Consider the following 24,708-nt stretch of genomic DNA (forward strand, 5'->3'; position numbering starts at 1 on the left):
ATCCAGAAAAAACTGATTTATTTAATAGGGAAAACAGAAACCAATTGGTTTGGTATCAGTAGATACTGAAAATTCCTGTGCCTGTGGCATATTAGACATGCAAAAGTAATGTGCAATCCCTTATTGTGATTTTTAGTAGTAGTAGTAGTAGTAGTAGTAGCAAAAGGAGGAGGACTATTTAGAACCCTTATAAATCATCAATACATAAGTGGCAGGAGAAGGCAAAGGGGACGCCGCCTGCTTGGAGCAGATATACTTTTGTGAGGTGGCCATGTGCTGGTTCTTTACTCGGATGGTTGCCATCTAGGACCCTAGACAGTTCTATGGTGCCATGGATACAACAACGCATGGATAGACTGCATTTACGAGGGCTGTCCATAAAGTATAGGTCCTTTTTATTTTTTTCAAAAACTATATGGATTTCATTCATATGTTTTTACGTCAGACATGCATGAACCCTCGTGCGCATGTGTGAGTTTTTCCAGGCCTGTCGGTGACGTCATTCGCCTGTGAGCACTCCTTGTGGGAGGAGTCGTCCAGCCCCTCGTCGGAATTCCTTTGTCTGAGAAGTTGCTGAGAGACTGGCGCTTTGTTTGATCAAAATTTTTTCTAAACCTGTGAGACACATCGAAGTGGACATGGTTCAAAAAATTAAGCTGGTTTTCAGTGAAAATTTTAACGGCTGATGAGAGATTTTGAGGTGATACTGTCGCTTTAAGGACTTCCCACAGTGCGAGACGTCGCGCAGCGCTCTCAGGCGCTGTCATCAGCCTGGTTCAAGCTGAAAACCTCCACATTTCAGGCTCTATTGATCCAGGACGTCGTGAGAGAACAGAGAAGTTTCAGAAGAAGTCGGTTTCAGCATTTTATCCGGATATTCCACTGTTAAAGGAGATTTTTTTAATGAAAGACGTGCGGACGGGTCCGCGCGTCGGGACGCAGCCGGCGCGGTGCGGCGGCACAGGAAAAACACCTCCGTGTTGATAACCATTTGTAAAATCCAGGCGGCTTTTGATGGCTTTCAGTGGAGTGAGTATATGAGAAATTGTTTAACAGCTGGACATGTTCCAACTTGTCCTTAAGGCTTCCAACAGAGGTGTTTTTCCTGTGCCACCGCACCGCGCCGGCTGCGTCCACTGAGCCACTGAGATATTTGAAAATGTCCCCTTAGTTTCTCCTTTGTTTTCACTTGGGGTCACCACAGTAGATCCGCATGTTGATTTGGCAAGTTTCACATCAGATGCCCTTCCTGATGCAACTTCACAATTAGATGGAGAAATGGTAGTGGTGGCCATGAACAGGGGACCTTCTGCACTGGAAACAAGCACATAAACCACTTGGCCGCCACTCATGCCTTCCAAGACCATGCTTTGCCGCTGCTCTGCTAGCTAACAGTCCGTCCTGTGTCATCGGCCTCATGGATCCTGGTGGAAGCAAGCTGGACTCCAGTCTGCCTCAACCTGAGAACCCGTGCCTGATCGTGGAGGACTCCCAGCCGGACAGTGTGGCTCTGAAGGACGATCCTGAAAGCAGTTACTGAGCTCTGCTGGCTCGCCGCCTGTCCAGCCTGCAGCCGACCTCCCGCAGCCCGGGAGGTCGGCATTATGCCATGCTAACAAAGCATGGCACAATGCATACAAGCAGACTTGACTTGAATAAATAAAATTTTACTTTAGAATGGTATAATGTCTGAAAATTCAGCCACATCTCTATAAGCAGGAGTTGGTGAGCTCATTTGTGTAAAAAAAAAAAAAAAGAAACAGAGATAATTGTTGAGAAGTTACATTATTATAGTGCAGAATTTTCATGTACATTTGTGATTATGCTACAGAAGAATTTAGGACATCTATGTCGGCTAAAATTACTTAATAAAAGCAACAAATCGTCAATAACATCTTTTCTTAAAATTGTTCTGCCTTAACATTATAGGATGATAACTTTAAGAATAAAAGTTATTTCTCACATTCTCATACATACAGTTGTGGACAAACGTTTACATACCCTTGAAGATTTTTTTTTTTAAATTTAATTTTTCAGGGAATATGAATGATAACACCAAAACATTTCATTGACTCATGCTTATTGGTTGTGTGAAGCCATTTATTGTCAAACAACTGTGTTTACTCTTTTTAAATCACAATGACAACAGAAACTACCCAAATGATCCTGATCAAAGGTTTACATACCCCAGTTCTTCATACTGTGTATTGCCCCCTTTAACATCAATGACAGCTTGGAGTCTTTTGTGGTAGTTGTGGACAAGCTCTTTATTTTCTCTGATGGCAAAGCTGCCCATTCGTTTTGGCAAAAAGCCTCCAGTTTCTGTAAATTGCTGGACTGTCTTGCATGAACTGCATGTTTGGGATCTCCCCAGAGTGGCTCAATAATATGGATGTCAGGAGAATGAGATGGCCACTCCAGAACCTTCACTTTATTCTACTATAGCCAGTGACAGGTCAAGTTGGCCTTGTGTGTGATCGTTATGTTGAAATGTCCAAGTATGTCCTATGCCCATCTTCCGGGATGAAAGAGCGCAAATTTTCCTCCAGTATTTTCTAATAACATGCTGCATTCATCCTGCCATCCTTTTTGACCAAGATTCCCGTACCTTTGTAGCTCATGCATCCCTAAAACATCAGCGATGCACCTCCATGTTTCACAGTAGGGATGGTATACCTTTCATCGTAGGCCATGTTGAATCCTCTCCAAAGGTAACGTTCATGGTTGTGGCCTAAAAGTTAAATTTTGGTCTCATCACTCAACTTTGTTCCTTGTGCTGTTTGGTGTATTCTAAGCTGGATACTTTGTGGCATTTGCATAGTGATGGCTTTCTTCTAGTGACTCAACCATGCAGCCCTATAAAATCCTTTATCCCTTCTGTTATCCGTCTTTTAAATTCTTTGTGAGGTGTAGATGTATAGGTATGAGGATGTATGGATGTTGTATATATATATATATTTTTTTTTTATCTTATTCTGTTTTTTGTTTTTGTTGTTGTTGTTGTATGTTAATGTGCCGGTATGCAGGCTGCCGAAACCAATTGCCCCTGGTGGGATGAATAAAGTTGTCTAAGTCTAAGTCTAAGTCATTTTTCTTCACATGCCTCCTTATTGTGCATCTTGAAACAGCCACACCACTTTTTTTTCAGTCCTGTATTTCAGCTGAAGTGTTTTGTGGGTTTTTCTTTGCATCCCAAACAATTTTGCTGGTATTTGTTGCTGAAATTTTTGTTGGTCTACCTGACCATGGTTTGGTTCCAACAGAATCCTTCATTTTCCATTTCTTAATTAGAGTTTGAACACTGTTGACTGGCATTCTCAGTCCCTTGGATATCTTTTTATGTCCCTTTCCTGTTTTATACGGTTCAGTTACCTTTTCTTTGACAGTTCTTTTCCTTTCCATGTAATTCAGGAACCAGAAAGGTCAGTGCAGCACTGGATGAATGATGCAAAGGTCTGTCAGGAGCCCAGAAACTGACTGACCTTTTATACACACACAGTGATTACAAGCAAACTGATCACAGGCGAGGATGGTTACTGGTTACCTTTTGTGTCATTAACACCCATTTGTGTCAACTTGTGTGCATGTTATCAGGCCAAAATCACCATGGTATTGATAACTTTTGATCAGGGTTATTTGGGTAGTTTCTGTTGCCATTATGATTTAAAAAGAGTAAACACAATAATTTGCTTCACAACAACACTAACCATGAGTTAGAAAAAAGTTTTGTGTTATCATTCTTTGAAAAGTTACCAAAAAAAAAAAAAAAATCTAATTTTGCCAGGGTATGTAAACTGTTGAGCCCAAGTGTGTGTTTGAAAATTGTAGAGATCATTACCCCTCTGGTTTCATCCACCTGTGTACAGAAAGTTTTGAATTGCTATTTTCTTTTTAAATTCTCACCCTGTTTTCATTACTGCTGAATGCATGTTTCAGTGACTGACTGAGACTGGATGGTTGTTGACTGACTGAGATTGCCAATTGCTGACTGAGATAAAGTGGGCAGAGTACTAATTCAGTCATTACAGTCATTACTGAAATAAAAAGTGTCACTTTTAAAGGTATCCAAAGACACTGATATGCATTATTCATCTACTGACATTATGTACTTGGGTAAAACCCCATTAATTACATTTGGCTTTTTAGTGATAATGAAAACACAGTTGATGGAGTACCTTAACTGTTAATTGCAAGTATTCACACATATTGATTGAGGACATCAGTATTTTCTTATCTAACCTAATCCCTACACTGCTGTTTGAAACCAAGTTATTAATCGTATCCTTACTGTTGATAATGTGTCAAACGCCCAATAGTCAGCAGATGAACACATGTGCTGGGTAATATCTTCAAAGTGAGGGGGCAAAGCTCCATTTAGAGAGCTGAGGGATCACACTGCTTCACTGCTTCACACCTGAAGGCTGTATCAACACTAATTTAGAGTTAGTGTGTGTTGTTCATTGCTGCACGCTAAGTGTTGTAAGATTAATACCCCAGCGCCACATAATGATGCGTGGTACCCATTAACAACTCTTGCATCTGCAACATCAGAGTTTTGCAAGAGGGATTTCAGTAACAAGAATCAGTCTTTGTCTGAGACGACGAGAGAGGAAGGGAATAAAACTGAGATTAACACTTTAGCACCATTGTTGCTTTCATGCGCAATCGCGATAAGTCCTTTATACTGAGTCAGCAGTGTGATTCATCACTGCTTTTGATTTCCCACATTAGGTCAACAGAGAAAGGTGAACCTGTTATCAACCTAAATCACCCTGGTGGCTTTCATTTGTGTTTGACTTGTTGATACCATTGTTCCAAACCTACTTACAGGATTTGTGTGTTTACATTTGTCATGTTGTAGGAGGAAAATTACAGGTGAATCATATTTAAGTCCAACTAGGAGAGGATACGTTTTCACGGGGACGTTGGAGAAATGGAATTTTACCACAGGAAATCTCTACCTTTCAAAGTAAAAGAGAGCTTTCTCATTTTCCTATGACATCACTTCACATACAGATCAAAGTTTTAGAGTCTTTCGCTTTAATTTGGTAGTAGACTGGGGCCCTATAGAATCTTCCATCTGATGCAAAGGAGTGCTCCTATCCAAATGTCAGTGCTAGTTTTCACCCAATGTAGTGGTGGTTTTGACACCTCATGCCAACTTTCTTAAAATGCAAATAGATAAATAAATAAATGAATCAAACAAACAAACAAACAAACAAAAATACTCCTCTGCATATCCATGGCCAATATGTCTAAAAATTAAATGTGGTCAGGCATCCTGCAAATGGAATGCCGTCATTGGACTCATAGGCCAGCAAAAAAATTTGGTTGAAGACTAACACATTGTACAAGCACATTGTTGTATTTGTGTGGCTACTGTGTTGAGCACAGTAGCCATATATTTTGCATTTACAACACATATATCAAATTTTCTGCAGTTGTTTGGCTGACCCAAAGATTTATATTTTTAACCAAATCATATTTCAAAATATATAGCATATCATCTATAGCCACAAAATGGCACTAGGAGTATCTACATGTGTGACAATCTTCTGTATATTTATCTGAATGGTGTAGTGTATGATCCACATTACAGAGAAGGACCAAAATGTAGCAGCAATACACCATTAAGCAGAATGCCATTAAAAGAAAGAAGAAGAACATGAAAAAGAAGATTTGAATGATGATGATGTGCTGGGACTTTACACATAGACGGTAAGAGCTCCCGGAAGTGTCCCGGAAGAGTTTTTGGCTGTCTTAAGGATCAAACGTCGTTGTCAACACCAGCACTAGGGGGCGTGGCTTAGTTCCGGCTTTACCAGGAATCATCAAAAAATTATTCAACATGTCGAATAATTCCAGGAGCGCTCCCGGAGAATTCGCGTGACGATGGAGACAACGCAAACAACAGCGTTTGATACGTTTTAATCGTCATTTCATCTTGCCCCTTCCTGTAGTGCCGCAGTTTACACCGCCGTAATTGGCGGCCGGCGTTGTATCCCTAACCAATGGCGTGTAAAACGGCGATAGAGCCCACATCAGCGTCCTCAAAGGCGTTTTAACCGGCGACACAGGCAGACAAAACAGCGGCGCTAGCGGTATGCCATTCTAAACGGCAACTCCCGGTTAACGGCGTTGCAAATGGCCGATAGGCGCGGTCATATAAAAAGGCTAGCGCCTGCATGCAGCCTCTCACTCGCGGCCAGCTCCAGATATTTTTGCAGAGAAGCTTCAGTATGCCTCCTAAAAGAAAATTAGCAGCGGCAAGGACTTACCAAGAGGTCTGGTTCAGAAGCAGAGGAGAGCCCTGGAGACGAGCAACACGTTGAGGAGGGGAAAAGGAAAGAGAAGAAAAGGCTGAGGAAGATCTCCCTCCCCCTGCAGTGACAGCTGCTTCAGCCTATTATACTCTGGGGCGGTGCCTATATGCAAAAGTTCCTGGAGTAACGCAGGATTTGCCTGGATAAATCCAGCGGGTATACAGGGCATTATCGGCGGCAGCAGAACACCGCCGTTCTCATGCGCGTCTTAACCTGCGATTGTAAAGGATAGAACTGGGTATTAACCCCCGTTGCCTGACGTGTGCCAGATGCTACAGCGTCAAAATGCGGCTTTATTCGGCGGATTTAGCGGCGTTTTATCCATGTATTTGCGGCTAGTGTGGCGCTCAAAACGCCTGCGAAATGCTCCGCCCCTTTCCACCGCAAAAACAGCCGGATCTACCGCAAACTTCGGTCTACGTACTACCCACCGACAAAACCGTCTATGTGTAACCTGGGCTTTAGAGATTGAGTGAAATTTATCAATCATGATATCATACTAAAAGATCATGCTCTCAAATAAAGACAGTGAATAACTTTGCCACTAGTCAACACTCAACTTGTTTGTGCTTTGTGAGCAAATCTGCATTGACCAGGACAGCGAAGTTAAAGTAGAGGTGGCTGTATAACTTTAGTGATGAGGATAGCAGTGGTTGGTACACGAGAAGCTAGTCCAAGAAACACAGCAGTACAAAAATCATCAGGCTTTGGTGAGGTCGGAAAAACGGGCAGGAGGTCGAGAAACACACTGAAGCAGGCAGGACTATGGAACACAAGAATGAGAGCTGGAGAGAAGGCACAAGGCGCATCAATCTGGTGAAGATTAGTAGCACCCAGGTGATGAGCTGCAAATTAGGCAAAGGTGTGCGTGGAAAGCACCAGAACAAGGGAGCGGCCAGACAGAGGGAAATGCCCACCACCAAGAACCCAGGGACAGACAAGAGAGAAAGAGACAGACAGACCCAAGCAGAAAAACCCAACACACACAGAACCAATGAATCAATGAAAATAATGAAACAGACCTGACGAAAATAAAACAGACAGGCAAACAAAAACTCAAACCCTAACAATGCCCAAGTCTGGTTTGTGCCACAGTTTTTATGCTGTTTTCCTTACTTCATGTGGCTGGGGCAGGTGGATAACCAGAGAGGGATTGAGCTTTCACAAGGGGTCTGGACTTCAGCATTTCAAACCATTTCCAAACCATAGTTTTGAAAATTAAAATGTACACTGCTTTATAAGGCATCTTTTAATTGGGGAAACAACCCGTGCTTTCAATTAAATTTATTTATATAGTGCCAAATCACAACAAAGCTGCCTCAAGGTGCTTATATCAGTGAGCTCTAACCTTACTGATCCCCCTGAGATTGAAAACTCCCTCTGGAATTTTTGAGGACGGACTCTCAAGCAGACTAGACTCTGAGGGGTGACCCACTTCTTGGGCCAGTTATATAGTTTTTACAAAAAATGAAGAACAGACAGTCAGTCAGTTAGCAAATCATACATAGAGCAGAATCAATAGGTTGGAAATAACAGCACCTACAGCATTAGTTCATCAGCGGTAAATCAACAGAGAAGCAAAGGTTACTAAATTGCTCACAGGCAGCTAGCTATGCTTCACAGCCAGACCCAGAATTTCGATATAGTGAGGCTGAGACCTGTTAACTTGTTAATAATATGACTTAAAAGGACAGAAAGCACAATTACATACTACATGAGTATGCTAACCATACCATATGCTAACAGGAAACAGATGAGTCTTTAAGATGGACTTGAATGACTTGAATGGACTTTCTGTAGGCAGACTGATCCACCGGACAGGTACATGATAAGAAAAGGCTCTGTGGCTTGCTGGCTTATTTTTAACCATAAGGACACAAAGCAGTCACATAGTAGTCCTGCATCCTGAGAATGCAGAGCACAGGCTTGTGTATATGGTTTTATTAGGTACGCTAGGTAAGGAGGTTCTTGTCCATGAATAATTTTGTTAGTTAGACCCCCATAACACATAGCAAGAATGTGCAGGAATTACAGAGAATCAGCCAGAACTGGGGAAAAAACAAACCTCAAGGCGTAGTCAGGAGGGACAGACAGTTGAGCAGCCATGTAGGACTGCTGGATGACCACGTGGAATGTGGATGGATCCAGTACGGACTGAGTCGTGCACACCCGCATGTAAATATGTCATAATCTGTGAATTACGAGGGTGACATCCCATTCTGGTGAGTTGTGGGTGCCACCCTGAGTCTCTGATGCACACAATGACACATGGACTCACAGTGACAGATGGTGCTTTCGGTTTGATTGCACAATGTCCATGTCTACTGCATATGATGGATGCGTGCCACATACATGTTGCATACCAACATATCCTTTGCACTCCCTGAACAGGATCCAGTGGAGGTGCACATACAGATGGCAGTGTTCTATGCATTTTGACCCATCTACTGGACGGCAGTTTGAATGACGCCCGGTTATATCACACGGTTGTTGATGAATCAGTCACAACTTAACAAACAGAATTTTCAGTTTTGCAAATGTCTTTTTTTACAAATGAAAAATGACATATTTTACAATTACACATTTATTTGTAAAAACCAACACACACGTTAACTTGTGTGTTGTTTTTTACATATAATGAATCAACCAATCAGTGATCGGAGGCTCTGTTTACCCATAATGCATTTTGGCATCTGTGTGTGTTTAAAAAAAACAAAACTTTAGCAGAACTAAATTTAGCGGAAGCTAACTGGTCCACTGATGGTTTTTGAAGTTAGCTGAAAAGCTAATCCGATAACAAAAAAGTTAGCTTCTCTAATTAGTGGTTAGCGGAACTGTGCCCACCAGTGGTGGAAAGTAATTTTGATGCTAATTTTGAAATAGAATTTTTTAAGCAGGAAGTGGTCTGTTTTCCTGTGTGAATTTGATTACTAGCTTGATAACACTAGAGTGCCAGTTCATCTGGCAGCAGAGATGATTGTTCAGATAATATACAGTATTTTTTTTTTTTTTTTGTAACTGCAGCATTTAATTTGGATTAAAGTGTTCCATTCTGAATCAGGTGCATTTGTCATCCTTGGGAAGCCTCCATTACTGCAACAAGGTCAAAGGACAGTGTAGGATTGAAAATCACCCCAAGATTCATTGTTTTATCACTGTGATGTCAAACATGAGTCTAGGTTAAGCGTTGGCTGTTCAAACTAATGTCTGTATCTTCCACCAAGGATCATTAATTCACTTTTGTCCGAATTTAAGAAGCAAGAAGTCGCTCAACATCCAACTTTTCACTGAAGCAAGGCAATCTTCTAACTCTTACTGTTCATGACATTACTTGTAGTTATCAACATGTCCAGCTGAGTGACATCAGTGTTACAGTGAAAAGTAATTCCACAGCATCGCAGTATCTGCCCAAGGGATTCTATATAGAGGGAGAAATCAGGGGGCCTAAAATGGACACGTGTGGAACCCCGTATTTCAAAGGGACAAAATTTAAGACAACGATATTGTGCATAACACAATGACTGTGCTTTGACACCAAAACATATTACAAACACTAATCCAGCATTCCAACATTAACAATATAAACAAAGCTCACACAATCTGTGTGAACGTTTGTGACAGTGTGCATGACAGAGTGCACAACACCCACTTTGCAGTTAAAAGACATAGAATTCACATATGTGTTCATCCAAATGTCACAGTGATGTCCATCATTACAGTACACCAACGGCCACTGCAGTGATCCATTCCATCACTAGAAATCTTCTTACAATTCTCACTTTCATCTGCTTGCATTCACAACATTGTGCACCTGGTGCAGTCCAATTTAATGGGAAGGTGGTTACATAGGTGTCTGTTGAAGTGTCCACTATGTAACCATCAATAAGAATTTGGGGATGCCTCACAACCACCAGTGCCATGTATTATATCCACACCCACTGTCAAGCTAGAGCCCTATGTGAGAATTAATGTTTCAATTGCCATTTTAGTTTTTGTGTGTGTATGGCAAGGGCTTTCCCATTTATAAAATATGTTTAATCTATAGTTTATGCATGACAAAATGCCAAAATGTGTGCAAATTTTATTTCATTTTATTTATTTATTTATTTTGCATAAACCAGTAGCCTGTCTATTTTGTGACAAAACAAGAACAGCAATTCTGCCAAATATTATTTTTTCCCCCATTTGTTGAATAAATTAAAATCTTTCTGCAGTTACAGTTCAGAAACATCACAGAATTTAATCCAAGAAGCTGGCATGCTGAAAAGTCTCGTGTTCTTAAAATAACTGTTTTGAAAATTGTTGAACTTGAAATAAAATCCCGTGTTTGCACATTGACTATCAGTTAGTGCAATGTAAATAAGTCTTTTATTATGCTCAGGAATAATCATATATCATAGAGGGTTAATTTAAGGTCCTCCCATGTGACAAAAGATGTGTGTATGTGTGAGTGTGTGTGTGTCTCAGAGTATGACGTTTCTTCAGTATGTCAAAGTCTGACATTCAGATTGGCATTTTATGTACTTGAACTATTAGAACTGCACTGTCCAACTCTCAAATTAAGGCTGTAAATGCTAAAAATTAAACCAAACAAGTGTGATCGATTTGGAGAGAGAGCTGTTTAAAGAAAGCTGGATTACCATGCGTCTGGAAAGTATTCACAGCGCTTCACTTTTTTCACATTTTGTTATGTTACAGCCTTATTCCAAAATGGAGTAAATTCTTTTTACTTTTTTCATCAAAATTATACACACAATACCGATAATGACAATGTGAAAATTGTGGGTTTTAGATTGTTACAAATTTATTAAAAACACAAAACTAAAAATGAAATAAAACTAAAGCTAACTTTAAAAGATATTACAGGTACGTAAGTATTCACAGCTTTTGCCATGCAGCTCAAAATTGAGCAACCTGTTTCCACTGATCATCCTTCAGATGTTTGTACAGTTCAACTGGAGTCCATGAAATCAAAAGAATTGTCTGGTGATCTCTGAGCCAGTATTGTCTCGAGGCACAAATCTGGGGAAGGATACAGAACCATTTCTGCTGCTTTTAAGTTCCCAATGAGCACAGTGGCCTCCATGATCCATAAATGGCAGAAGTTCAGATCAACCAGGACTCTTCCTAGAGCTGGTTACACGTCTAAACTGAGCAATCGGGAGAGATGGATCTTAGTCAAGGAGGTGACCAAGAACCCCACGGTCACTCTGTCAGAACTCCAGCATTCCTCTGTGGAGAAGCTTCCAGAAGGACATCCATCTCTGCAGTAATCCATTAATCAGGCCTGTATGGTAGAGTGACCAGACAGAAGCCACTCCTTAGTAAACGGCACATGACAGCCCACCTGGGGTTTGCCAAAAGGCACCTGAAGGACTCTCAGACCACGAGAAACAAAATTATCTGGTCTGATGAGACAAAGATTGAACTGTTCGGTGTGAATACCAGGCATCATGTTTGGAGGAAACCAGGCACCATCCCTACAGTGAAGTATGGTGGTGGCAGCATCATGCTGTGTTTGATGTTTTTCAGCAGCAGGAATTGGGAGACTCGTCAGGATTGAGGGAAAGATAATGCAGCAATGTATAGGGACATCCTGGATGAAAACCTGCTCCAGAGCACTCTTGACCTCAGACTGGAGCCACGGTTCATCTTTCAGCAGGATAATGACCTTAATCACACAGCCAAGATATCAAAGGAATGGCTTCACGACAACTCTGTGAATGTCCTTGAGTGGCCCAGTCAGAGCCCTGACTTGAATCTGAATGAACATCTCTGGAGAGATCTGAAAAAGTCTGTCCATCGACACCCCCCATCCAACCTGATGGAGCTTGAGAGGTGCTGCAAAGAGGAATGGGCAAAACTGCCCAAAGATAGGTGTCCCAAGCTTGTGGAATCATATTCAAGAAGATGTGAGGATCTAATTACTGCCAGAGGTGCATCAACAAAGTATTGGACAAAGGGTGTGAATACTTATGTACGTATGATTCTTGAGGTTTCTTCTTTTTTTTTTTTTTTGGTTGTTTTTGTTCTTTTTTCTAAATTTGCAAAAATGGAAAAACCTTTATCATTTCATTATGGGCTTTTGTGAGTAGAATTTTGAAGGAAAAAGGGAATTTGCTCTATTTTGGAATAAGGCTGTAACATAACAAAATGTGGAAAAAGTGAAGCACTGTGAATACTTTCCGCATGCACTGTATAATCTCATCAAAAAACCCTGTAGAAAATCCTCTGTATGTCAGTTCTTTGAAAATTTTAAGGCATTGGGTTGTAAGCTTCTTTTAAATCACAGCTCCTTGTGATTTTTTCCATTACATGGAAAATGTTTCACACTTTTTTTTCTTGTTAAAAACTCAACATGGTCAATGCATTTTTGTACAAATATGTAATGCCATATTTTATGAAGTTGTTCATAAAAGTTCCTGTTCAATTTTAAATACAAAATATAAAAAAAAAATTTAATTTGAACGTGTCCATGCTGATGTTGAGACACTACTGATACAGCATGTATCTCGAACTAGGCAATGATTAAGTGAAAGAAAAAGAGAGCTGAAAATAAGAAAACAGATTTCAAATGCCATTTTCTTTATGTATGAGTTAGGTACAGAAGATGGGCCATAAGGTTTGGTCACATTTTGCCCAACATGCATCTTGCTATGGATGGATATCTAAGAATTACATTTGTAATAACTCACTCGGAGGACCTTTACAAGTTACTTCATGTGAAAAAAACATGCTTTAATATGTCCGATTATGCAATTTTTGCTGTTTCAGCCTTGTTCCTGCACATTCTTGTTATGTGTGACGGGGGCTTAAGGATGGTATAAATATAGTGTATGTATAGTGTTTGTGTGTGTGTGTCTGTGCGTGTGTGTGCGTGTGCGTGCATGCATATACTGTATATATATACAGTAGTGTTCAGAATAATAGTAGTGCTATGTGACTAAAAAGCTTAATCCAGGTTTTGAGTATATTTCTTATTGTTACATGGGAAACAAGGTACCAGTAGATTCAGTAGATTCTCACAAATCCAACAAGACCAAGCAGTCATGATATGCACACTCTTAAGGCTATGAAACTGGGCTATTATTAAAAAAAAAGTAGAAAAGGGGGTGTTCACAATAATAGTAGCATCTGCTGGTAATGCTACAAACTCAAAACTATTATGTTCAAACTGCTTTTTTAGCAATCCTGTGAATCACTAAACTAGTATTTAGTTGTATAACCACAGTTTTTCATGATTTCTTCACATCTGCGAGGCATTAATTTTGTTAGTTTGGAACCAAGATTTTGCTTGTTTACTAGTGTGCTTGGTGTCATTGTCTTGTTGAAACACCCATTTCAAGGGCATGTCCACTTCAGCATAAGGTAACATGACCTCTTCAAGTATTTTGACATATCCAAACTGATCCATGATACCTGGTATGCGATATATAGGCCCAACACCATAGTAGGAGAAACATGCCCATATCATGATGCTTGCACCACCAAGCTTCACTGTCTTCATGGTGAACTGTGGCTTGAATTCATAGTTTGGGGGTCGTCTCACAAACTGTCAGTCCACAAAATATTCCTCCATTTCTCTTTAGGCCAGTTAATGTGTTCTTTGGCAAATTGTAACCTCTTCTGCACATCTTTTATTTAACAGAGGGTCTTTGCGGGGGATTCTTGCAAATAAATTAGCTTCACACAGGCGTCTTCTAACTGTCACAGCACTTACAGGTAACTCCAGACTGTCTTTGATCATCCTGGAGCTGATCAATGGGTGAGTCTTTGCCATTCTGGTTATTCTTCTATCCATTTTGATGGTTATTTTCCATTTTCTTCCACGCGTCTCTGGTTTTTTTGTTCATTTTAAAGCATTGGAGATCCAGGCGTGGGCAGTAACGGAATACATGTAACGGCGTTACGTAATTAGGATACAAAATAAATGTAACTGTATTCCGCTACAGTTACAGAAAAAAAGACGTATTCAGATTACAGGTATATTTACTTTGCAGGATTACAATTTAATGCATTTTATGATATTATCTGTATATAATATATTTTTTTCTTTGAAACGAAAATGTCCCTTCATGAACAGCGACATGACATCTCCTAACTGGGCAAAATATTGATGAAGTACACGGATGTTAATGCATTTTCAATGGAGATTCGCGACTGAACACACTCAGAAAAATGCTCGCAAAATACGTGTTAAAATGCCATTTTGACCTGGATATTGAGCCAGTAAAATTAAATTACATTAAATTATGTCAGAAAAGTGTTAAACTTACACACACACATTTCCAAATATTAGTGTTGAAAGTTACACGGATCTGCGCTGTTCAAGCTGCTGAGCTGAGGCGTCCTGCTGCAGCTGTTCAGCGCAGCGCGGCTCCTAAAACCATTACAGTACATTTATATACATATTATATTTTTACACAATTATCCTTTATTGACCAAGTTTCATCCATGAAGTCAGTGGTGTGGGTACACATCTCTATGTGTGGGTGTGACTGAGCGGCACAGCACGGGTCATTATAATCTCATTATTTTAAGGTGCAAATTAAAAAAAAAAGTATTTTAACTACACATTGGTCTAGCAGTGGAAAATATCAACTAGACATAAGTGAAGTGTTAACGGTCCATGTCAACAGGCGAAACAGGTACGGCAGGAGACATACAGCTGTTTATCATCCAAATATCACAGACAAATTGACAAGAAGAACCAAAACCACTTACTTATGGAAGGAAATATTGTCTCCCTTGTTCCTCCGTTTGTGGCTTTGCCAACATGCGCATCTTTCCTGCATATTCCACCTGTTTCTTGAACTTCTATGTGCGCAAATCACTAACTTGCCCGGAATTAAAATGGCGATCAGGCCTCCTTACTGACAGTATTTACTTAATGGTTTTCACTGTTGGACGGATTGGCGCGTCGGCCATAGGCCGCGTAGGCCACCCACCACAGGAAAAACACCTCTGTGTTGATAACCATTTGTAAAATCCAGGCGGCTGTTGGTGGCTTTCAGCTGAGTGAGTATCTGAGAAATTGTTTAACAGCAGGGCATGTTCCAACTTGTCCTTAAGCTTCCAATGGAGGTGTTTTTCCTGTGGCAGACGCGCCAATCCGTCCGCACGTCTTTCATTAAAAAAATCTCCTTTAACAGTGGAATGTGAACTGCTGATTCCGACCTCTTCTGAAAGTTCTCAGTTCTCTCACGACGCCCTGGGTCAACAGACGCTTAAATTTGGAGGTTTTCAGCTTGAAACAGGATGACGACGTCGCCTCAGAGCGCTGTGCAACGTCCCACTCTGTGGGACGTCCTTACAGCGATAGAAACAATCCAAAATCTCTCATCAGCTGCTAAAATTTTCACAGAAAACCAGCTGAATTTCTCGAATGGTGTCCACTCGGATGTGCCTCACAGTTTTTGAAAAAATTTTGATCAAGCACAGCACCAATCTCTCAGCAACTTCTCAGACAAAGTAATTCCAATGAGGGGGCTGGACCACTCCTTCCACAAGGCGTGCTCACAGGTGAATGACGTCACCGACAGGCGTGAAAAACTCTAGCATGCCCATGAGGGTTCAAGCTTGGCTGATGTAATCACACGTGATTCAACTCCATATGGTTTTTTAAAAAAATAATAAGGTGGGATACTTTTCTAACAGACCTCGTATGTTAAACATGCTGCGAATTTACTGAACAAGTAGCAGACTTTTTTTTTTGTTTTGTATATTGTTCTGCAAGCCACTTTTAATTAAAAATTCATCTGCACACGCCTGAGTTTTCATTATCATTTTTCATTATTTGTTTGGCATTTTTTGTTGAAAATTTAGCAGGTGAACACTGGGTGTGTTTAAAACAATATTGTGGCGCTTTTAATTCATAATGTGAAGTAAAACAGAGCATGCCATGTAAAAGAAACAGTTTTATTTTTGCTTAATAAACTGTACTATGTGGTCAAGACTATTTATATTTAGTTTCTTTTGTCTGTATTAGCATATTTGATATTGGAGTAATCCAGAAGTAATTGAAAGTAATCAAATTACATTACTTTAATATTATGGTACTTGGATTATGTTACTGATTACATTTTTCAACAGGTAACTAGTAACTGTATCGGAATACATTTTTAAAATAACCCTCCCAACCCTGTGGAGATCATTGTATATGAACAGCCTATAATTTTTTGCACCTGCGTATAAGTTTTCCCCTCTCCAATCAACTTTTTAATCAAACTACGCTGTTCTTCTGAACAATGTCTTGAACGTCCCATTTTCCTCAGGCTTTCAAAGAGAAAAGCATGTTCAACAGGTGCTGGCTTCATCCTTAAATAGGGGACACCTGATTCACACCTGTTTGTTCCACAAAATTGATGAACTCACTGACTGAATGCCACACTACTATTATTGTGAACACCCCCTTTTCTACTTTTTTTACTACTAGCCCAATTTCATAGCCTTAAGAGTGATTCACAGGATTGCTAAAAAAGCAGTTTGAACATAATAGTTTTGAGTTTGTAGCATTACCAGCAGATGCTACTATTATTGTGAACACCAGTTTCATAGCCTTAAGAGTGTGCATATCATGACTGCTTGGTCTTGTTGGATTTGTGAGAATCTACTGAATCGACTGGTACCTTGTTTCCCATGTAACAATAAGAAATATACTCAAAACCTGAATTAATCTATTTAGTGACATAGCACTACTATTATTCTGAACACTACTCTATATATATATATATATATATATATATATATATATATATATATATATATATATATATATATATATATATATATATATATATATGTGTGTGTGTGTGTGTGTATGTATGTGTTGTATGTGTTGTGTCTTGCTGGCTGATTACCTCCCAGTAGTTTAATGTAGTGAGTGAACTCAGAAGACTCAGACTGACGGGAAACGGACTTCAAACCCAGATGCGTGGGCCATTGCCCTCTGTGTGGATCAGTCGAGCTATGTGATTGGTTGAAAGGTGTTGTATGTGACATTTATTTGCAGGTTACCTGCTCGTGTTGTTTATCTGAAATGGTATGTGTAAAAGCAAAACTGCGTTCTGACTGTGTGTCATGATAAACAAAGAACAGTATGCATCATGGAGTTCCGTCACCCCAGAGGAGAATATGAAGTTATCAATAGACCGAGGACAGGGTCATGAGAGATACTGTCCAACATATGTAGTAAAACTTGCATATAATGGATTCAGGTGGACCAGCGAATTTTGTCCTTTGTAACTGAAATCTCTCATATGTGTAAAACAGACACAATCCGTCATATGAATGTAAAGGATTAGTTAAAGTCAGGAGGTGGAGAAAGATCTACGGGAAATCCCCAGCACCAATTAGGCCTGTTGTGTGGGCCGCTGAAGAGGAGGTACTGCTGGCCCACCACCACCAGATGGTGCCCTGCTTGGAGTGCGGGCTCCAAGCACGAGAGGGTGTCGGAGCCGCTGGAGGTGACAGCTGTCATCAATCAACACCAGCTGTCACCCATCACCACTACTATAAAGACCGGACTGCAACTCCACCTCCTCGCCGAGAAATCGTCTACCATACAGGTATTTTCTCTGCTGACTCGAAACGTTGAGTAATAATCTGAACTTCTTTTGCAGCCGTTATCCTGTGGTGCTTGCCTTATCTGTGGGATTGGCGTTTGGTGTGATCAGCGACGGCTTCGCTTCACACTCCAATCAGATAAGTGGTTAGACAGGAGCTGCACGAGTGTGTGATTGTAGGTGGAGGTTCTCCCTCCTTGACTGAACACAGACTGTGGGATTACTGAGTGTGCGGACTCACACTCATCCAGAACTGTTTCTGTTTTCTGCCAGCAGTACCGGGTCTGACTGCTGAAGACAGTGGCCACCTGGGGCGCAGGGCTTGGCGGCTCCGGTGTTCTTCAGGTCCGTTGGTGGTGAGGCTTGTGTGGGTTCCGGCTTCTCTCTCACCGGACGTCTCCTATCTTCGAGCCTGCCACACGTCACCTTTTGTTGGATTGATATAACACATTTGTATCTGTCTGTATCACGTTGTGCACCTTCACAACATTAAATTGTTACTTTTTGGCTATTCCATTGGCCCTTCATTAACGCCCCCTGTTGTGGGTCCGTGTCACAACACCTTCCCAACAAGGCCTATGTATTTCCTTGATTAAACACCTGACCAGTGGTGGGCACAGCTAATCAAAAAGTTAACTTCGATAACCATTAATCAGATAACTGAAAAGTTATGTTTTATGATGATAAACTGATAAACTGCAAAAAAAAAAATAATAATAATAATATCTTTATTACAGATAACCAATAACTATTAGTATTGATTTGGACGCAGCCACATGAGATTACACTGTCGTCATCTGATGAGCCAGTTTCACTTTAAGCACCGCAGGGGCTGCTGGGTAAATTCAAGGATCACAAACACAAATAACACATGAAAAATGAATAAAAAAAATAAAACCCCAAACACTGTCATCATCTTTCAAAAGCAGTAAAACACAGTATGAGATACACCATCATTTACAAGCTAAAAGCTGCCGCTTTTTTCACACTCTTTGAACCCTGCGGCTTAAACAACCGAAATGCATCCATTAATGCATTAATTGGCAGAATAAAATACATGTAGTAAATATAAATTCTTACCTGTTAGTTTCAGTGGGATCCACATAATTCACATAAAGTGTCCTTTTTTAAATCCAAAACTGTGTCTAAACGTGAAGAAAAGTCCCTCTGTACACACAGCTGCGCCATGAGAGCTCCTCTCCCCCATCGAATCTTGGTGATTAAATTACAGCCACAAAGAAATAATATAAAATAATGTTAAAATTAGTCGATTTTGTTTTTGTGTCGAGTGGACAAGACACTGTAATGTCCAAAGTGAACCTGAACTACACTACCCACAATGCTCCCTGCGTCGAGCGGCCAATCACGTTTTGCGCTTAATGATGATGTCGTCGGCAAGCTACAGGCAACTAGCCTGCTAAAAACACAAGAAACGGACTAAAATGTTTGATTTTAGGGTTTACAAACGTTTTTGACCATTAAACTTTACCAGCAAAAAAATGTTATTGGACTGAAAGTTATCTGAAGTAAATTTATCGGAAGATAAACCTATCGGTTTCATAACCTATCTGAAAAGCTAATCCGATAGCATAGCTTTTATAATTATCTGGTATTGGATTAGCTGAACTGTGCCCACCACTGCACCTGACCTTGAATCAGGACCTGCCTCATTTAATGACCGGGTCAAAACTTTGTGTGAAAACAATAAACACCTGCCTTAAATAAGCAACAGACAATATGTGCATAAAAAGGATTACATTTGGTGGAGTCACTCTTTTTTCTAAGTCAGCTGCAGAGTAGTACCTTAAAATCTTAAACCCTGATTTATGCTGCTGCAGCTCTGCGGCCATGCAATGACATCGACATGCGCATGACCCTTTTAAAGTTCTCCGTCGTGTTGGTGGGCTTCTTACTGCAATTTACAGCAGGAACAATGGCTTTTTCTGGATCAATTTGTCCCTCAGTGAGCTCCACTTCTTTTTATCTTTTTACAATCATCAACTTCCAAACTACCATCACTGTACGTAAAATTTCCCTCCATGGATTGCAGGTAATTTTAGCATCTTTATCCAACTCTGTGGTGTAAAGTTGGTCATATTTGCAGACTTTGCTACCAAACATATTTAATCCATGAAAATAAAATATGACAGGAGAGGAAGGAGTGAAAAAGTAAAAGTCACAAATCACAGCCCTTGCAGTCTCCATTGTTGAGCAGATGCATGGGCGCCGAAGCCAAAACAAAACAAGAAATCTGAACTTACATTGACATCATTTAACTGTTGTCCTGCTTCATTCCTGTAGCTGCCACTCATCAGAATTTTTAAACTGTTAAAAAATATGAACGAATCACAACAACCTCAATTCATCCATTCGTTTTCACTAGCTAGGTCGACTCCTCCTTTCCCACCCCTCGTTATTTTTATAGCTGGTTGTTTTTACTTGGTTAATACTTCTGTTAGTTTTTCAGTCGAACTGCTGTGAATTTTAAGTAATTATTTTACTCCTGTGTAAATCTTAGGAGTGGCTAGCATTTTCACTAGCGGTTATCTTGCGTTAGCAACTTCGGACCCCTTTTTCATTTCATTTTTTATATAGTTCTGTTAGTTAACTGTTAGTGTAACTGTTGTGAACTTTAGCTTAGTACTTTACTCTTGTGTTAATCTTAGAAGTGGTATATATATATATATTTACTATTCCTACATTTCTAATACTTCTGCTACTCTTTCAGTGTAACCGCTGTGAACTTTAATTCATTTATTTGCATCTGTGTGAGCCTTAGGAGTGGTTAGCTTATCCATTATTGGTTAGCTTGTGCTTGCTTGGCTATACTCTTGAATTTCCTAGTGCACAAAGTACACTACTTTACCTACTTTACACCCTCCATAAATCCTACGTGATGTTGGAAGATAGGGTGGCTCTCTTAGAGATCCGTGTCTGTAAGTCAGAGCAGCTTCTTAGCGCAGTGGAGTTAGATGGTACGGGCACTCCAGATGAGGTTAGTGCTGGGCTGGCTAGCGAGCCCATTAGCATCAGCCTAGAAACGCCGGCTGTGGAGTATGGTTTTTGGACTGTGGCGAGGCAGAGGAAGCCCCGTAGGGCTTGGTACCTGGTTGTGGCACCCCGATCACACTCGCCACTGCGAACTGTGAATCGGTTCTCCCCATTGAATTTACCTGATGTGAATTCTCCGAGCCCACAAGTGACTTCCACTCCTATCTCCAGGCCGAAACACCGGACTTTAGTGATAGGGGATTCTATCACCCGCAAAGTCAGGTTACAGACGCCAGCTGACATTAAATGTATTTCTGGGGCCAGAGCTCCCAACATTGCATCCCATCTTAGGGTGCTGACGCTGCAGAAGGGAAGACAGATGAAGGAACATGACATGAGATATAGTCACATAGTTATTCACGTTGGTACCAATGATATCAGGATGAAGCACTCAGAGGTCACAAAAATGGACATAGGACTTGCGACCTTGCCAGAAAGATGTGTCGGCATCGATTAATAGTCTCTGGTCCCCTCCCCTCCCGGGGTACTGATGAACCATTTAGCAGGCTGATATCATTAAATAGGTGGCTGGTGCAGTTTTGTCAACAGCAAGGCTTTAGCTTTATTGATAACTGGCCTTCGTTCTGGGGCCGCCGTGGCCTGCTGATGCCGGATGGCCTCCACCCTACTGGGGAAGGCGCCACCATCTTGCATACGAACATAGATAGAGCTCTACAGGGATGATATCATTAGGAATCTACAGCAGGCCACGGAGCAGGTGATTAGAGACCCTGCAAGCCTTCTGAGCCTTCTAAGCCTTCTGATCCCATCTGCAAATCATTTATGGAAATTGTGGATGCATTAGGATTTCAGCAATGCATTCGGGATTCGATGCACGTTACTGAAAATACCCTGGATCTGGTTCTCGCACGTGGTATTGCTGTCACGAATATTGACATCATCAGTGGTCTCTGATCACTCACTTATTAAGTTTACAGATTCGCTGCCGTGTTTAGTGGAACAACAACCTTATTTATCACTGCAGCGATGCATCAACTCCTCAACTAAGACTGAACTAGAAGCTAGACTGCCTGATGTCTTAGCCTCACTTTTGACAAATACCCAGTGAGTAGACAGACTTGTGGATAGCTTAAACTCAGTGCTCAAAACAACACTCGACATGATTGCACCACCTGTGTTGAAACCGCGCTCCCCCAAATCGCAGTCACCTTGGTTCAATGATTACCTGCGTGACCTCAAGCATAAAGTAAGAGGTCTAGAACGGAAATGGCATCGTTCAAAATTAGAAGTATTCCACCTTGCGTGTCGTGATGCTATCTTAGACTATAAGCATGCATTATTGGCTACAAAGCAGACCTATTACTCTGATTTGATCAACAAAAACAAGCATAACTCAAAGTTCTTGTTCGACACGGTGGCAACACTTATTCATGGACAACCACCTGTAGCTCACTCTCCTGATGACCCTAGTGTATTGAAAAACTATCGGCCGATATCAAATCTATCATTTTGCTCTAAAATTCTGGAAAAAGTGGTGTCACGACAGCTCGTAGACTATCTTATTGAGAATAATCTCTTTGAGCCACTGCAGTCTGCTTTTAGAAAATATCATTCTACAGAGACAGCTCTCACTAAAGTGTTGAAGGATCTTCTGCTTACAGTGAACTCGGACACCACTATGGTTCTGCTGCTGTTAGATCTCAGTGCTGCATTTGATACAGTGGATCATCATATTGTACTTGATAGGCTGGAAAATAATTTTGGGATTACTGGGAGTGTCCTTGCATGGCTGACATCATGCTTGACCAGTCATTCTCACTGTGTTTTGTACAGTAACACTACCTCTAACCATAGTGACATGAAATTTGGGGTTCCTCAGGGGTCTGTCTTAGGCCCCCTGCTTTTCTCCCTTTATATAGCACCACTTGGGCACCTATTACGGTGTTTTGCTTTACCTTTCACTGCTATGCAGATGATACTCAGTTATATATGCCGATAACTGCTGGTAATCTCATTCACATGAAATCCTTAGAACATTTCCTTGCAGCAGTGAGAAGCTGGATGTCTAGAAACTTCCTACTTTTAAACTCTGAAAAGACTGAAATGATGGTTCTTGATCCAGTGAGACATCAGCATCAATTTGACCAGTTAACACTCAGCCTAGGTTCGTGTGTCATACATCACACTGACAAAGTGAGGAACCTTGGGGTAATTTTTGATCCTTCATTGTCCTTTGGCCTCCATATTAGAAATATTACTAGGACTGCTTTCTTCCACCTGCGAAATATAGCGAAGATTCGTCCCAACCTGTCTATGGCTGATGCTGAGAACCTGATCCATGTGTTCATCTCTTCTAGATTGGACTACTGCAATGTTCTATTTTCTGGTTTACCGCAGTCTAGCATTAGGGCTCTCCCTTTGGTTCAAAATGCTGCAGCCAGACTTTTGACACGAAGCAGAAAGTTCGACCACATTACACCCATTTTGGCCCAAGAGAGGGTCACCCCTTTGAGTCTGGTCTAGGTTGGTAAGGTTAAACCTTACCTGTGGGAAGCGCCTTGAGGCAACTCTGTTGTGATTTGGCGCTATATAAAGGAAAATAAATTGAAATTGAAAAAAATCCATATTTCATTTTGCTTTCGATCTAGTTAATTCCTCATTGTTTGCAGTTTCTGTAATGTTAACGACCTGTTTGACTGTCGTCCAACCTTCCAAGTACGACGTCTTGCGCGAACATTGACGATATCTGAACAGATCAATAACTAAGCTCAGATAAGCTGAATGGAATGTCCTTCTATCACTGATGACTCGTCCGTGTGTGGGACAAAAGGTAACATTGCCATACATAACCAATATCGGCAAGAACGTTTTATCAACTACTGTAACTATTTATGCACACACATTGTTGTCAAGACAGCCAAACTCCACACCTGCAAGTGCTGTGGACATGAGGACAGGGCTGGCTGCACTCAGTCTCATACCCGCTGTCAGTCATGTCATTGTGAATGTTTCCTTTTGATTTTATTTAAAGCGTCAAGGTCGACGTTCAATCATTTTTCTTTCGTAAGTTTCAGTTTTCATTCATCCCTGTTTGCACTCTTGATTCACAGGCTTTTCAGGGATGGGAAAGATCATTCGTCCACTTTTCTCAATGATTTGTGACTTTTTTCCTTCATTCAGCTATCGCCATGTGTCGTGTGACCCTTAAGGCCCTTAAGGGAGGATTCTCAGCCATGCAGAGGGCTCTGATCTAAAGCGGTTGTCTTTGGTTTGCCACACTCAGGGATATCCGTGTGAAACTAAACACCATATTATCGTGCAGGCAGCAAGAAGCATTTTGTTAATAATAGCCTACCTTGTTTCCATCCAAATTAGAAGTCCCAAAAACCAGTTTTATTTGTTATTATCTATCGTCCACCTGGTCGTTACTGTGAGTTTCTCTGTGAATTTTCAGACCTTTTGTCTGACTTAGTGCTTAGCTCAGATAAGATAATTATAGTGGACGATTTTAACAGCCACACAGATGCTGAGAATGACAGCCTCAACACTGCATTTAATCTATTATTAGACTCAATTGGCTTTGCTCAAAATGTAAATGAGTCCACCCACCACTTTAATCATATCTTAGATCTTGTTCTGACTTATGGTATGGAAATTGAAGACTTAACAGTATTCCCTGAAAACTCCCTTCTGTCTGATCATTTCTTAATAACATTTACATTTACTCTGATGGGACCTACCAGCAGTGGGGAGAATAAGTTGCATTACACTAGAAGTCTTTCAGAAAGCGCTTGTAAACTATGTTAAGG

General features: G+C 40.8%; 1 long non-coding RNA gene across 1 annotated transcript; it reads left to right on the top strand.

Moving 5' to 3' along the window:
• Positions 1-1,370: 1,370 nt before the first annotated feature.
• On the top strand, positions 1,371-24,449 carry LOC117516611. Its single transcript, XR_004562486.1, has 3 exons — positions 1,371-1,595; positions 20,355-20,364; positions 24,439-24,449. It is a non-coding gene; the product is annotated as an uncharacterized LOC117516611 (long non-coding RNA).
• The last annotated feature ends 259 nt before the right edge of the window (positions 24,450-24,708 follow it).

This window comes from Thalassophryne amazonica, chromosome 9 (genome assembly GCF_902500255.1).
Source record: "Thalassophryne amazonica chromosome 9, fThaAma1.1, whole genome shotgun sequence".
Taxonomy (NCBI): Eukaryota; Metazoa; Chordata; class Actinopteri; order Batrachoidiformes; family Batrachoididae; genus Thalassophryne; species Thalassophryne amazonica.